The sequence below is a fragment of the Tachyglossus aculeatus genome, chromosome 11, assembly GCF_015852505.1.
Source record: "Tachyglossus aculeatus isolate mTacAcu1 chromosome 11, mTacAcu1.pri, whole genome shotgun sequence".
Taxonomy (NCBI): Eukaryota; Metazoa; Chordata; class Mammalia; order Monotremata; family Tachyglossidae; genus Tachyglossus; species Tachyglossus aculeatus.
Genome location: NC_052076.1, coordinates 54,102,418 through 54,115,590, shown reverse-complemented (window position 1 = coordinate 54,115,590; position 13,173 = coordinate 54,102,418).

The window sequence follows — 13,173 nt, the reverse complement described above, 5'->3', positions numbered from 1 at the left end:
AGAGCACTGGACTAAGCACTTGGGAAGTCAATCAATCAATCAATCAATTGTATTTATTGAGCGCTTACTGTGTGCAAAGCACTGTACTAAGTGCTTGGGAAGTCAATCAATCAATCGTATTTATTGAGCGCTTGCTTGGTGCAGAGCACTGTACTAAGAGCTTGGGAAGTCAATCAATCAATCGTATTTATTGAGCACTTACTGTGTGCAGAGCACTGTACTAAGCGCTTGGGAAGTCCAAGTCGGCAACATATAGAGATGGTCCCTACCCAACAGTGGGCTCCCAGGCTAGAAGAGGGAGACAGAGAACAAAACAAAATTGTTAATCAATCAATCAATCGTATTTATTAAGCTCTTACTGTGTGCAGAGCACTGTACTATTCATTCATTACTTCCCAAGCGCTTAGTCCAGTGCTCTGCACACAGTAAGCGCTCAATAAATAATAATAATAATAATAATGATGGCACTTCCTCTCCCCCTCCTCCCCATCCCCCCCGCCTTACCTCCTTCCCCTCCCCACAGCACCTGTATATAGGTATATATGTTTGTAGGTATTTGTTACTCTATTTATTTATTTCATTCATTCATCCATTCAATCGTATTTATTGAGCGCTGACTGCATGCAGAGCACTGGACTAAGCGCTTGGGAAGTCCAAGTTGGCAACATAGAGAGACGGTCCCTACCCAACAGTGGGCTTACAGTCTAGAAGGGGGAGATCACCTTGATTCATTCATTCAATCGTATTTATTGAGCACTGACTGTGTGCAGAGCACTGGACTAAGCGCTTGGGAAGTCCAAGTTGGCAACCGATAGAGAGACGGGCTTATCATTTTTCTAATTGATCATTAGAAAATTAGAAAGATCATTAGGGCTATGCCCAACCTGATTAGCTTGTAATAATAATAATAATAATGGCATTTATTAAGCGCTTACTATGTGCAAAGCACTGTTCTAAGCGCTGGGGAGGTAACAAGGTAATCAGGTTGTCCCCCGTGGGGCTCACAGTCTTAATCCCCATTTTACAGATGAGGTCACTGAGGCCCAGAGAAGTGAAGTGACTTGCCCAAAGTCACACAGCTGACAGTTGGCGGAGATGGGATTTGAACCCATGACTTCCGACTCCAAAGCCGGTGCTCTTTCCACTGAGCCACACTGCTGCTTCTAGACTGTGAGCCCGTTGTTGGGTAGGGACCGTCTCTATATGATGCCAACTTGTACTTCCCAAGCGCTTAGTACAGTGCTCTGCACGCAGTAAGTGCTCAATAAATATGAATGAGTGAATCCCCATTTTCCAGATGAGGTCACTGAAGCTCAGAGAAGTTAAGTGACTTACCCAAGGTCACACAGCAGACAAGTGACGGAGCCGGGATGAGAACCCATGACCTCTGACTCCCAAGCCTGTGCTCTTTCCACTGAGCCACGCTGCTAATAATCATAATTTTGGTATTTGTTAAGTGCTTACTTTGTTACCCTCTTCCCAGGGAATAATAATAATAATTTCGGTATTCGTTAAGCGCTTATTATGTGCAAAGCACTGTTCTAAGTGCTGGGGAGGACACAAGGTGATCAGGTCGTCCCATGTGGGGCGCGCAGTCTTCATCCCCATTTTCCAGATGTGGTAACCAAGGCACAGAGAAGTGAAGTGACTTGCCCAAAGTCACACAGCTGACAAGCTTCGGAGCTGGGATTTGAACCTGTGATCTCTGACTTCTCTCTATGAGAAGCAGCGTGGCTCAGTGGAAAGAGCACGGGCTTGGGAGTCAGAGGTCACGGGTTCAAATCCCAGCTCTGCCAATTGTCAGCTGTGTGACTTTGGGCAAGTCACTTCACTTCTCCGTGCCTCAGTTACCTCATCTGTAAAATGGGGATTAAGACTGTGCAACCTGATCACCTTGTAACCTCCCCAGCGCTTAGAACAGCGCTTTGCACATAATAAGAGCTTAAAAATGCCATTATTATTATTAAACCGGGAATGAGTCTGGCTGCCAGTGATTTATTTTTTTATGATATTTAATAATAATAACAATGATGGTATTTGTTAAGTGCTTAACTCTGTGCCAGGCACTGTACTAAGTGCTGGGGTCGATACAAGCAAATCAGATTGGACCCAGTCCCTGTCCCATGTGGGGCTCACAGTCTCAATCCCCATTTGACAGATGAGGTAACTGAGGCCCAGAGAAGTGAAGTGATTTGCCCAAGGTCAAATGGCAGACAAGTAGTCAAGCCGGAATTAGAACCCATGACCTTCTGAATCCCAGGCCCATTCTCTATCCATTACACCACGTTGCTTCTCATGATGATGATGGTATTTGTTAATAATAATAGTGATGATGCCATTTGTTAAGCGCTTACTATGTGCAAAGCACTGCTGTAAGCGCTGGGGAGGAAACAAGGTGATCAGGTGGTCCCACGTGGGGCTCACAGTCTTCATCCCCATTTGACAGATGAGGTCACTGAGGCTCAGAGAAGTTAAGTGACCTGCCCAACGTCATGCAGCAGACATGTGGCGGAGCCGGGATTAGAACCCATGACCTCTGACTCCCAAGCCTGGGGTCTTTCCACTGAGCCATGCTGCTTCCCATAAGCGCTTACTATGTGCCAAGCACTGTTCTAAGCGCTGAGGTAGGTAAGCAGTGTGGCTCAGTGGAAAGAGCCCAGGCTTGGGAGTCAGAGGTCACGGGTTCTAATCCCACATCTGCCACTTGGTATTTGTTAAGCGCTTTCTACGTTACCCACTTCCCAGGGAATAATAATAATAATAATTTCGGTATTCGTTAAGCGCTTACTATGTTACCCTCTTCCCTGGGAAGAAGAATAATAATTTTGGTATTTGTTAAGCTCTTACTATGTTACCCTCTTCCCTGGGAAGAATAATAATAATTTTGGTATTTGTTAAGCGCTTACTATGTGCAGAGCACTGTTCTAAGCGCTGGGGAGGATACAAGGTGATCAGGTTGTATTTGTGACTTTGGGCAAAGTTACTTCACTTCTCTGTGCCTCATTTCCCTCATCTGTAAAATGGGAGTTATGACTGGGAGCCCCACATGGGACAACCTGATTACCTTGTATCTACCCCAGTGCTTAGAACAGTGCTTGGCACATAGTAAGCATTTAACAAATACCATCATTATTATTCCCTGGGAATACTATAAGCCGGGAGAGAGTCTGGCCCCCGGTGCATAATTTTTTTATGATATTTGATAATAATAATAATAATGGCATTTATTAAGCACTTACTATGTGCAAAGCACTGTTCTAAGCACTGGGGAGGTTACAAAGGTGATCAGGTTGTCCCACGGGGGGCTCACAGTCTTCATCCCCATTTTACAGATGAGGTAACTGAGGCCCAGAGAAGTTAAGTGACTTGCCCAAAGTCACCCAGCTGACAATTGGTGGAGCTGGGATTTGAACCCATGACCTCTGACTCCAAAGCCCGGGCTCTTTCCACTGAGCCACGCTGGTTCTCAATAATGATGATGATGGTATTTGTTAAGTGCTTACTATGTGCCAAGCACTGTTCTAAGCTCTGGGATAGGTACAAGGTTATCAGGTTGTCCCACGTGGGGCTCACAGTCTTCATCCCCATTCTACAGATGAGGTAACTGAGGCACAGGAAAGTTAAGTGACTTGCCCAAGGTCACACAGCAGATAGGCAGGGGAGCCAGGATTAGGACTCATTCATTCATTCAATCATATTTATTGAGCGCTTACTGTGTGCAGAGCACTGTACTAAGCGCTTGGGACTCATGACTTTCTGACTCCCAGGTGGGTGCTCTACCCATTAAGCCATACTGCTTCTAGCACTTACCATAGTCATTCATTCGGATTTATTAAGTACAGCACACTGTACTAAGCGCTTGGGAGAGTACAACAATGCGAGGCACTGGATTAAGCACTTGGTTAGATCAATTAATCAATCAATCGTATTTATTGAGCGCTTACTGTGTGCAGAGCACTGTACTACGTGCTTGGGAAGTCCAAGTTGGCAACATATAGAGACAGTCCCTACCCAACAGTGGGCTCACAGTCTAGAAGGGGGAGACAGAAAACAAAACCAAACATACTAACAAAATAAAATAAATAGAATAGATATGTACAAGTAAAATAAATAGAGTAATTAGTATGTACAAATATATATATATATATATATATCTTATAGATATAAGCTAATCAACTTGGAGAAGCAGCATGGCTCAGTGGAAAGAGCCTGGGCTTTGGAGTCAGAGGACATGGGTTCAAATCCCGGCTCCGCCACTTGTCAGCTGTGTGACTTTGGGCAAGTCACTTCACTTCTCTGGGCCTCAGTTCCCTCATCTGGAAAATGGGGATTATGACTGTGAGCCCCATGTGGGACAACCTGATCACCTTGTAACCTCCCCAGCACTCAGAACTGTGCTTTGCACATAGTAAGCGCTTAATAAATGCCATTAAAAAAAAAAACAAAAAAACTTGGACACCATCCATGTCCCTCTTGGGGCTCACAGTCTTAATCCCCATTTCACAGATGAGGTAACTGAAGCACAGTGAAGGGACTTTCCCAAGGTCACACAACAGACAAGTGACAGAGGCAGAATGAGAACCCCAGGCCCATGCTCTATCTGCTAAGCCACGCTGCTTAATAATAAGCCCAGCTGTTTTTTCTTGCAACCCAAAGAGAAGTTTTCTACCAGCAGACTGGCCCCTCCATCTCATCAGCCGCTTGTTTAGTGTTTAGTACAGTGCTCTGCACACAGTAAGCTCTCAATAAATGCGATTGATTGTTTATAATCAAACGGTGGCCCATGTTGGTATTCCTGTCTTGTGAATTTGAACTGCAACCCTCACCCCAGCCCTGGCAACGTTTCCCAGACAAGTGATAAAATTCCCATCCGAGCAGGTGAAAGAAGTGATTATCCGTGTTTGCGACGTGGAGCTACATGGTTATCTCCGACTAAGGGGCCGAAAACCTTCCCTTTCCCACTCAGCAAAGTCAAATTCAGGGAAGGCCAAAGTCTCGGTGAACAAAGAAGCTTTGTTTCAAAGACCTAAGCACACACAGAAAGGCCTGCACAGTCCCTCATTCACAGCTGGGAAAACAGAAAGTCTGGTTTCAGTTTCAAGCGCCTCCTCAAAGTTGACCTTGAGCCAGTCTCTTCCCCTCACTGAGCCTCAGTTTCCCCATGTGGAAAATGGGGAGAACCTTCCTTTGAGGCCTCTCTAGGAGGAGTGTGAGGCAAAATGAGGCTCCTGATCTATAGAATCCCCAGTTGATGAGAGGTTTTAGGAGATCACAGAATTTTTTTTTCCTATTATTAACCTTAAATTATTTCTGGTCTTATCCTGTTCACTTTTTTTCCAGTCTCTTCCCCTCACCGAGCCTCAGTTTCCCCATGTGGAAAATGGGGAGAACCCTCCTTTGAGGCCTCTCGAGGAGTGTGAGGCAAAATGAGGCTCCTGATCTATAGAAACTCCAGTTGATGAGAGGTTTTAGGAGATCACAGAATTTTGTTTTCCTATTATAAACCTGAAATTATTTCTGGTCTCATCCTGTTCACTTTTGCTTCTCTCTCCTCACTCATATGGTAATCAATCAATCAATCATATTTATTGAGCGCTTACTGTGTGCAGAGCACTGTACTAAGCGCTTGGGAAGTACAAGTTGGATAATAATTATGGCACTTGTTAAGAGCTTACTATGTGCCAGGCACTGTACTAAGCACTGGGGTGGATGAGCCCGTTGTTGGGCAGGGATTGTCTCTATTTGTTGCTGAATTGTACTTTCTAAGCGCTTAGTACAATGCTCTGTACACAGTAAGCACTCAATAAATACGATTGAACGAATACAAGCAAATCGGGTTGGACCCAATCCGTGGCCCCACGGGGCTCCCAATCAGTCTCAATCCCCATTTTACAGATGAGGTAACTAAGGCCCAGAGAAGTGAAGTAACTTGCCCAAGGTCACCCAGCAGACAAGGGGCAGATCCGGGAACAAGTGGCAGAGCCGGGAACTGGCTAGATATAATTTCACGCTATACATGCCCAGGAAAATAGTGCCAAGTATTCTGGGAATACTCTTCAGAGAAACGCCTAATCCTCTAGGGTTAGGCTAGAGTGAAAATTCCATCCATCCTCTCCCCCTTATCCTCTTTCAGGTTAGACCACATCTAAATCATTCTAGGCTGAGGAATTACCATTCTGCTTTTAAAGACCTACAAGGAAGAAGATTACACCTCCCCCCGGCCCCCACCTTCCCTTAGTCACCCATTTTAATGTTCACCATTTCTCACTGCCAGGGGGAATCAATCAGTGGTATTTATTGAGCGTTTACTGTGTGCAGAACACCGTACTAGGTGCTTGGGAGAGTATAATATAACAGAGTTAGTAGGCAAGTTCGCTGCCCACAAGGAACTTCCAGTTTAGTACATTAGACTCCAGCTACAGTCGTCTTCTAGCACTCCTCTAAGATGTCCCATCTCTGATTCCTCCATATCCCACTTCAGCTGAAAAGGGCAGAAATGGACTCCCTAGTCCAGAGAGGGTTATGACCAGTGTTGAGTGTAACAGGAAGATTACCTGATCGTTCCTATTTACTAAGCATCCTGTTTATTCAACCCACGATTGTGCTTACTTTGTAGAGCACTACAGTGCTGATTCCTACTCTGTTGCCCCTCAGGATCCCTAGGTCTTTTTTCTTTTTGCATAAATCGTCATCATCAGTGGTATTTATTGAGGTGCTTACTTTTTTTAAATGGTATTCATTAAGCTTTTACTATGTGGGAGGCACTGTACTAATCGCTGGGGTAGATGCAAGCTAATCAGGTTGAACACAGTCCGTGACCTATATGGGGCTGACAGTCTTAATCTCCATTTTACAGATGAGGTAAATGAGGCCCAGTGAAGTGACTGGCCCAAGGTCACCCACAGCAGAGATGTGGCAGAGTGGGGATTAGAACCCAGGTCCTTCTGACTCCCATTCCTGTGCTCTTTCCACTAGGCAACGCTGCTAAGCACTTGGGAGAGTACAATACAACAGAGTTGGTAGATTCGTTTCCTGCCCAAAATGATTAGTTGCTCCTCTCTGTTTGAATTTATGCAGTTGGGGGTTTTTCCCCCAGGTCCTGTAGGGTGTAAAACTTTGTTATTTTGGACCCACTCTCTAGTTTTCAAGATTTCTTTGGACTCTCATCCTGTCTACCAAGATGTGTTCTCAAGCTGATATAAAATTCCATGTCATGTGGGACAGAATCGAAGCCTCTCAAAAACAAGATCAGATTACGCCTGTCACTTTTAGATCTTCCACGGCTGCTGCTGTTAGGAGATCAGATTAGTCTGTCAGGACTTGTTCTTTATGAAGTCATTTAGGCAGTTACCCAACACCTGATTCTCTTTAAGATGCTTGCACATTGACTTGGAGGGTTTTTTTTGCCTTTTTTCTGGACTTGGTAATTCTCATGGGCTACAATTATGAATATTTAATTATGTGTTTCTCCCATTACAGTGTAAGCTCCTTGCGGGCAGAGAACATGTCTTGCACTTGTGTTATACTTCCCAAGCGCTTAGTACAATAATAATAATATTTTTGGTATTTGTTAAGTGCTTATTATGTGCCAAGCACTGTTCTAAGGGCTGGGGGAGATACAAGGTAATCAGGTTGGCCCACATGGAGCTCACAGTCTTAATCCCCATTTTACAGATGAGGTAACTGAGGCACAGAGAAGTTAAGTGACTTTCCCAAAGTCACACAGCTGATAAGTGGCAGAGCTGGGATTAGAACCCATGACCTCTGACTCCCAAACCCGTGCTTTTTCCACTAAACCATGCTGCTTCTCATAGTAACCAGCACTCTGAAGCCACTCAATAAATACCTTGAATATTACCGTTACTAATTTCCTGGATTATTTCTTTTTCCTTTTTTAAATAACCAGCACTCCGAAACCACTCGACAAATACCTTGAATATTACTGTTACTAATTTCCTGGATTATCTCTTTTTCCTTTTTTAAATTCAATAATAATAATAATAGCAATAAAGTTGGTATTTGTTAAGTGCTCACTATGTGCCAAACACTGTGCTAAGTGCTGGGGTAAATACAAGGTAATCAGGTTGTCCCACGGGGGGCTCCCAGTCTTAATCCTCATTTGGCAGATGAGGTAGCTGGGGCCCAGAGAGGTTACGTGACTTGCCCAAGGTCACCCAGCTGACAAGTGGAGGAGCCGGGATTAGAACCCATGACCTCTGACTCCCAAGCCCGGGCTCTTTCCACTAAACCACGCTGCTTCTCACAGTAACATATTACTATGTTAACTCCTTTTCCATCTTCAAACAACACCCAGTTCCTCCACCTGTTCTCAAAAAAGGTATCATTAGTGACTTCAGTGAATTCTTTTGGCACCTCCGAATGAAGGAATTTGTACCTGCAGATTTGATATTATACATGACATTTCAATAGTGTTTCAGCAGGTCCTCCATGAGTCAAAGTATTTATTAATTGCCCACTGTGTACAAGACACTAACTAGGTACGCTCCACCCCTCTCAGGATCGCACCAGGAGAGTTTCCAGTACTCTACCAGTATCGGCTATGGGAGGGAGAGTCAAGCAGAGGCCTACCCATTAAATGGGGATTAAGACTGTGAGTCCCATGTGGACAACTTGATCACCTTGTATTCCCCCCCAGCGCTTAAAACAGTGCTCTGCACATAGTAAGCGCTTAACAAATGCCATCATTATTATTATTATTATTCCTTGCTTGGGCAGTGGCTAGCGAGTGGAAGGCAATCTGCCACAAGTTCAAAACTCACCTATGCTGAGCAGGAGCGGCGTGGGAGAGAGTCAAAAGTTCATTGCGCTGAAGAAGGCAATGGTAAGCCGCTTCCTTATTTTTTACCAAGAAAACTCTGCGGATCCGCTATCAGAACGGTTGCAGATGGAGGTGGGGCGTTCTGGGAGAGATGCGTCCATAGCATTGCTATGGGTAGGAAATGACTCGACAGCATAAGACGACAATCCATCAATCAATCAATCGTATTTATTGAGCGCTTACTGTGTGCAGAGCACTGTACTAAGCGCTTGGGAAGTACAAGTTGGCTACATAGAGAGACGGTCCCTACCCAACAGTGGGCTCACAGTCTAAAAGGGGGAGACAGAGAACAAAACCAAGCATACTAACAAAATAAAATAAATAGAATAGATATGTACAAGTAAAATAAATAAATAAATAAATAGAGTAATAAATATGTACAAACATATATACATATATACAGGTGCTGTGGAGAAGGGAAGGAGGTAAGAAGGGGGGATGGAGAGGGGGACGAGGGGGCTTCAGACAAGATATGCTTCAGAGCGGAAAAGGAAGAAATAATCCTTCCCTTGAGGAATTTACAGTCTATATCTTCCCTTACTTTTCCACCCTCTGTTCTCCCAATCAGTGCTTTGAATGCCCAGGTTTGTTTTTTTGTTGTTGTTGTTGTTGTTGTCTTGTTTTGTTTTAATGGTATTTGATAAGCACTATGTGCCAGGCCCTGTACTGAGTGCCGGGGTAGATACAAACAAATCAAGTGGGACACGGTCCATGTCCCCATGGGGCTTACAGATGAGGTAAATGAGGCACAGAGAAATTAAGTGACTCACCCAAGGTCACACAGCAGACAAGTGGCAGAGCTGTGGCCCATGCTCTAGCCACTAGCCCACATCGCTTCTCAGTTCACTTTTTAAAGACAAATCCCTAGAATTAGAGAAGCAGCATGGCGTAGTGGACAGAGCACAGGCCTGGGGGGGTCAGAAGGTCATGAGTTCTAATCCAGACTCTATCACTTGTCTGCTGTGTGATCTTGGGAAGTCACTTCACTTCTCTGAGCCTCAGTTACCGCATCTGTAAAATGGGGATTGAGACGGTGCGCCCCACAAGGGACAGGGGTTGTGTCCAACCCGATTTGCTTGAATCCACCACAGTGCTTAGCACTGTGTCTGGCAGATAGTAAGCACTTAACAAATACCAGAATAATAATTATTGTTAGTATTACTTTCATCTATTTCCTGGCCAGTTGTTTCCCGAGGAGGTGGATTTCTGTGCCAGGTTGCCAGTTGTGGGGAGGAAGAGTTGTCCTGAGCTCACCCTAAGAGTAGAGTGGGGTGTTGAGAGGAGGCGGGGGTAATTATGGGCTGGGGGGGCTATCTCTTATAACGGGAAGAAACTGTTTGGGCTCAATGACAAAGCACTTTACTGCAAGTTTGGGACTAATCTTGCTTCCAGAGTTGCCACCTGCTATTCAGTTTGCCCGAGATGTGGATGGAGCAGAAAATGAACCGAGCCCAAGATGGTATCTCTATCCAAAAAAACCTGTTATTTGTTAAGTGAGCCCACTTTTAGACTGTGAGCCCACTGTTGGGTAGGGACTGTCTCTATATGTTGCCAACTTGTACTTCCCAAGTGCTTAGTACAGTGCTCTGCACACAGTAAGCGCTCAATAAATACGATTGAGTATGATGATGCAGTGCTTCCTATGTGCCAGGCACTGTACTAGGTTCTGGAGTGGATACAAGCAAATCAGGTTGGACACAGCCTCTGACCCATGTGGGGCTCACAGTCTTAATCCCCATTTGACAGATGAGGGAACTGAGAAGAGAAGTGACTTGCCCAAGATCAGTCAGCGGACAAGTGGCAGAGCCAGGATTAGAACCCATGACCTCAACAGGTTCATCATTTCAGTAAGTGACCCTTGGGCCAAAGTATTTGCCCACCCTGCCCTGGGGTCTGACTGTCCAGTTCCAAGAAGTCAGCCTCATGGAGAGCGAATCCTTGACATAGAAGATGATTGAAAGCCCAGGCCCCAGAGAGAAGGGCACAGCACCTAGAGAAGGGAGGGCTGCAATGGGGATGAAATAGGGCCTCCGCCTCGTGGCTTCTTGAGCAGTTGGCTGCCCTAGCAGCAACTGCTATCTCTTTTGTCCTCATGGCCTGTACTGGCCCTGGGCCATCTTCTCAGTAGAGAACAAGCAGGGAAGTTACCCAGAGGGATGTGGTCAGGAAGGGCTAATTGGGAAGGCCAGAGAAGGGAACCAGGCCTCACTTCTGATCTTCTAGGAAGTACCAGTCCCTCTGGGGCTGATGTTGAGGTGCTCAGTAACTACTACCAACAGTTCTCCCACGGCCTCTCAAACACAATTCCATTTTGGAGGCGAGGGACACTTTCCTCTTCTCCCCATACCCCCTTGTCTCGTATCCTTCCTCCATGACTCCCCCATATTTCTTCTTCCTTTTCCACCCTCCTGCCTCCTGTAAGTATTGAATGACCAAAATAATCCTAATTTTAGGCACTTACTTCGTGCCAGTCACCCAAGAGTCAGAAGGACCTGGGTTCTAATCCTGACTCCGCCACATCTCTGTTGTGTCACCTTGGGTACGTCACTTCACTTCTCTGGGCTTCCGTTCAGTGAGGATTACGAGTGTGAGCCCCATGTGGGACAGGGACTGTATCCAATCTGATTAACTTATATCTACCCCAGCACTTAGAGCAGTGCTTGGCACATAGTGAGCGCTTAACAAATGTCATCATCATTATCATCATCAACTAAGCGCTGGGGAAGATACAAGATAATCAGGTTGAATACAGTCCCTGTCCCAATGTGGACTTCAGTCTAATTAGGAGGGAGAACAGCTATTGAGTCCTCACTGGACAGATGAGAAATCTGAGGCCCAGAGAAGTTAAGCAACTTAATTGTGGTATTTGTTAAGCACTTACTATGTGCCAGGCACTGTGCTAAGCACTGGAGTGAATACAAGCAAATTGGGTTGGACAAAGTCCTTGTCCCTTGTGGGGCTCACAGTCTCAACCCCCATTTTACAGATGCGGTCACTGAGGTCCAGAGAAGTGAAGTGACTTGCTCAAGGTCACACAGCAGACAAGTGGCACAGCCGGGATTAGAACCCATGAACTTCTGACTCCCAGGATCATGCTCTATCCACTAAGCAGTGCTGCCTCTCCAGCCCAACTACCAACAATTCAACCGAGTTGGTCGACAGATTTCCTGCCCACAAGGAACTTTCAGGTTAAACCTTCCTTCTTGGAGTTCCACTAGGTCCCCTGGTCCTACTGTTGGGAAATTTAGCAGACATCATTTCTATGTCCACAGCCTCATGATTTTTTAATTGTCAGTCTTGTCTCTCCTGAGGACAAGAGTCTTGTCATTCCAGACTTAAGCATCCTTCATCTTTTCGTTCTGTCCTTCTCCACTCCCACTCCCCCCACCCCCAGTCCAATTATCATGGTTGCCCTTCCCTATTTCTTCTCCAGCTCCATTACAATTTCAACCAATCAATGGTATTTATTGAGCACTTAGTTTGTACAGACCGCTGTACTAAGCATTTGGGAGAGCATACTCTTCACAAAATTCCAGATGCAGGAGTAACATGGTTTTACTGAGTCACAGAAGTTGGCCTTTTGGTTTGTTTTTTGTTCCCTTCCCACTGATGTTCTTGGGCTGGTGAGGCACACTACTCAAATGAATCAGAGATTTCTTTCCTCTGCCATGACTGAGGTAACTCGAAGTCTATTATCCTATAATTGCCGTTTCGATTCTTTTTTCCCTAGAGTATCATCTTGTATTCCTCCCACTGAAGCTCACCTGCCACTTTTCTGTCCCCTCATTCAGTTTTCTGCCATCTTTCTACCCTTTATTCCCAGTTGCATGACCCCTCCACCCACTGGGAGAGTTCAGAGTCATGTGAAGACTTCACTGCCCTCTTCCTCTTCTAGATAATTTAGGAAACTATTAAACAAAAAGTTTTAACACCGAATCCTTGGCGGAGTCTCCCACTATTCATAGTTCCCCGGCTAATAAATTTGGCCACCTACCCATACCCGTTTCTATCTTTTCGTCAGCTTTCCAACCCCACGATTGTTCAGTTTAAGCGCAGAACCTATCAAAAACCTTTCGAAAGTCTACATGTATAATTTCCACTGGTTCATTCCCCTCCCTCTATGGGCTTATTGACCCATTGACCTCGATATCCACGTGCATATCGATACTAAAAATTTAGTGAGTTGTGATTTCCCCTTAGAGAAACCATGTTGTCTTTATTGTCCCGGGTTTTCTTTCCCTATGTTTGATTGCATTCATTCAATCGTGTTTATTGAGCGCTTACTGTGTGCAGAGCACTGTACTAAGCACTTAAGCTTACTGATCATATACTTG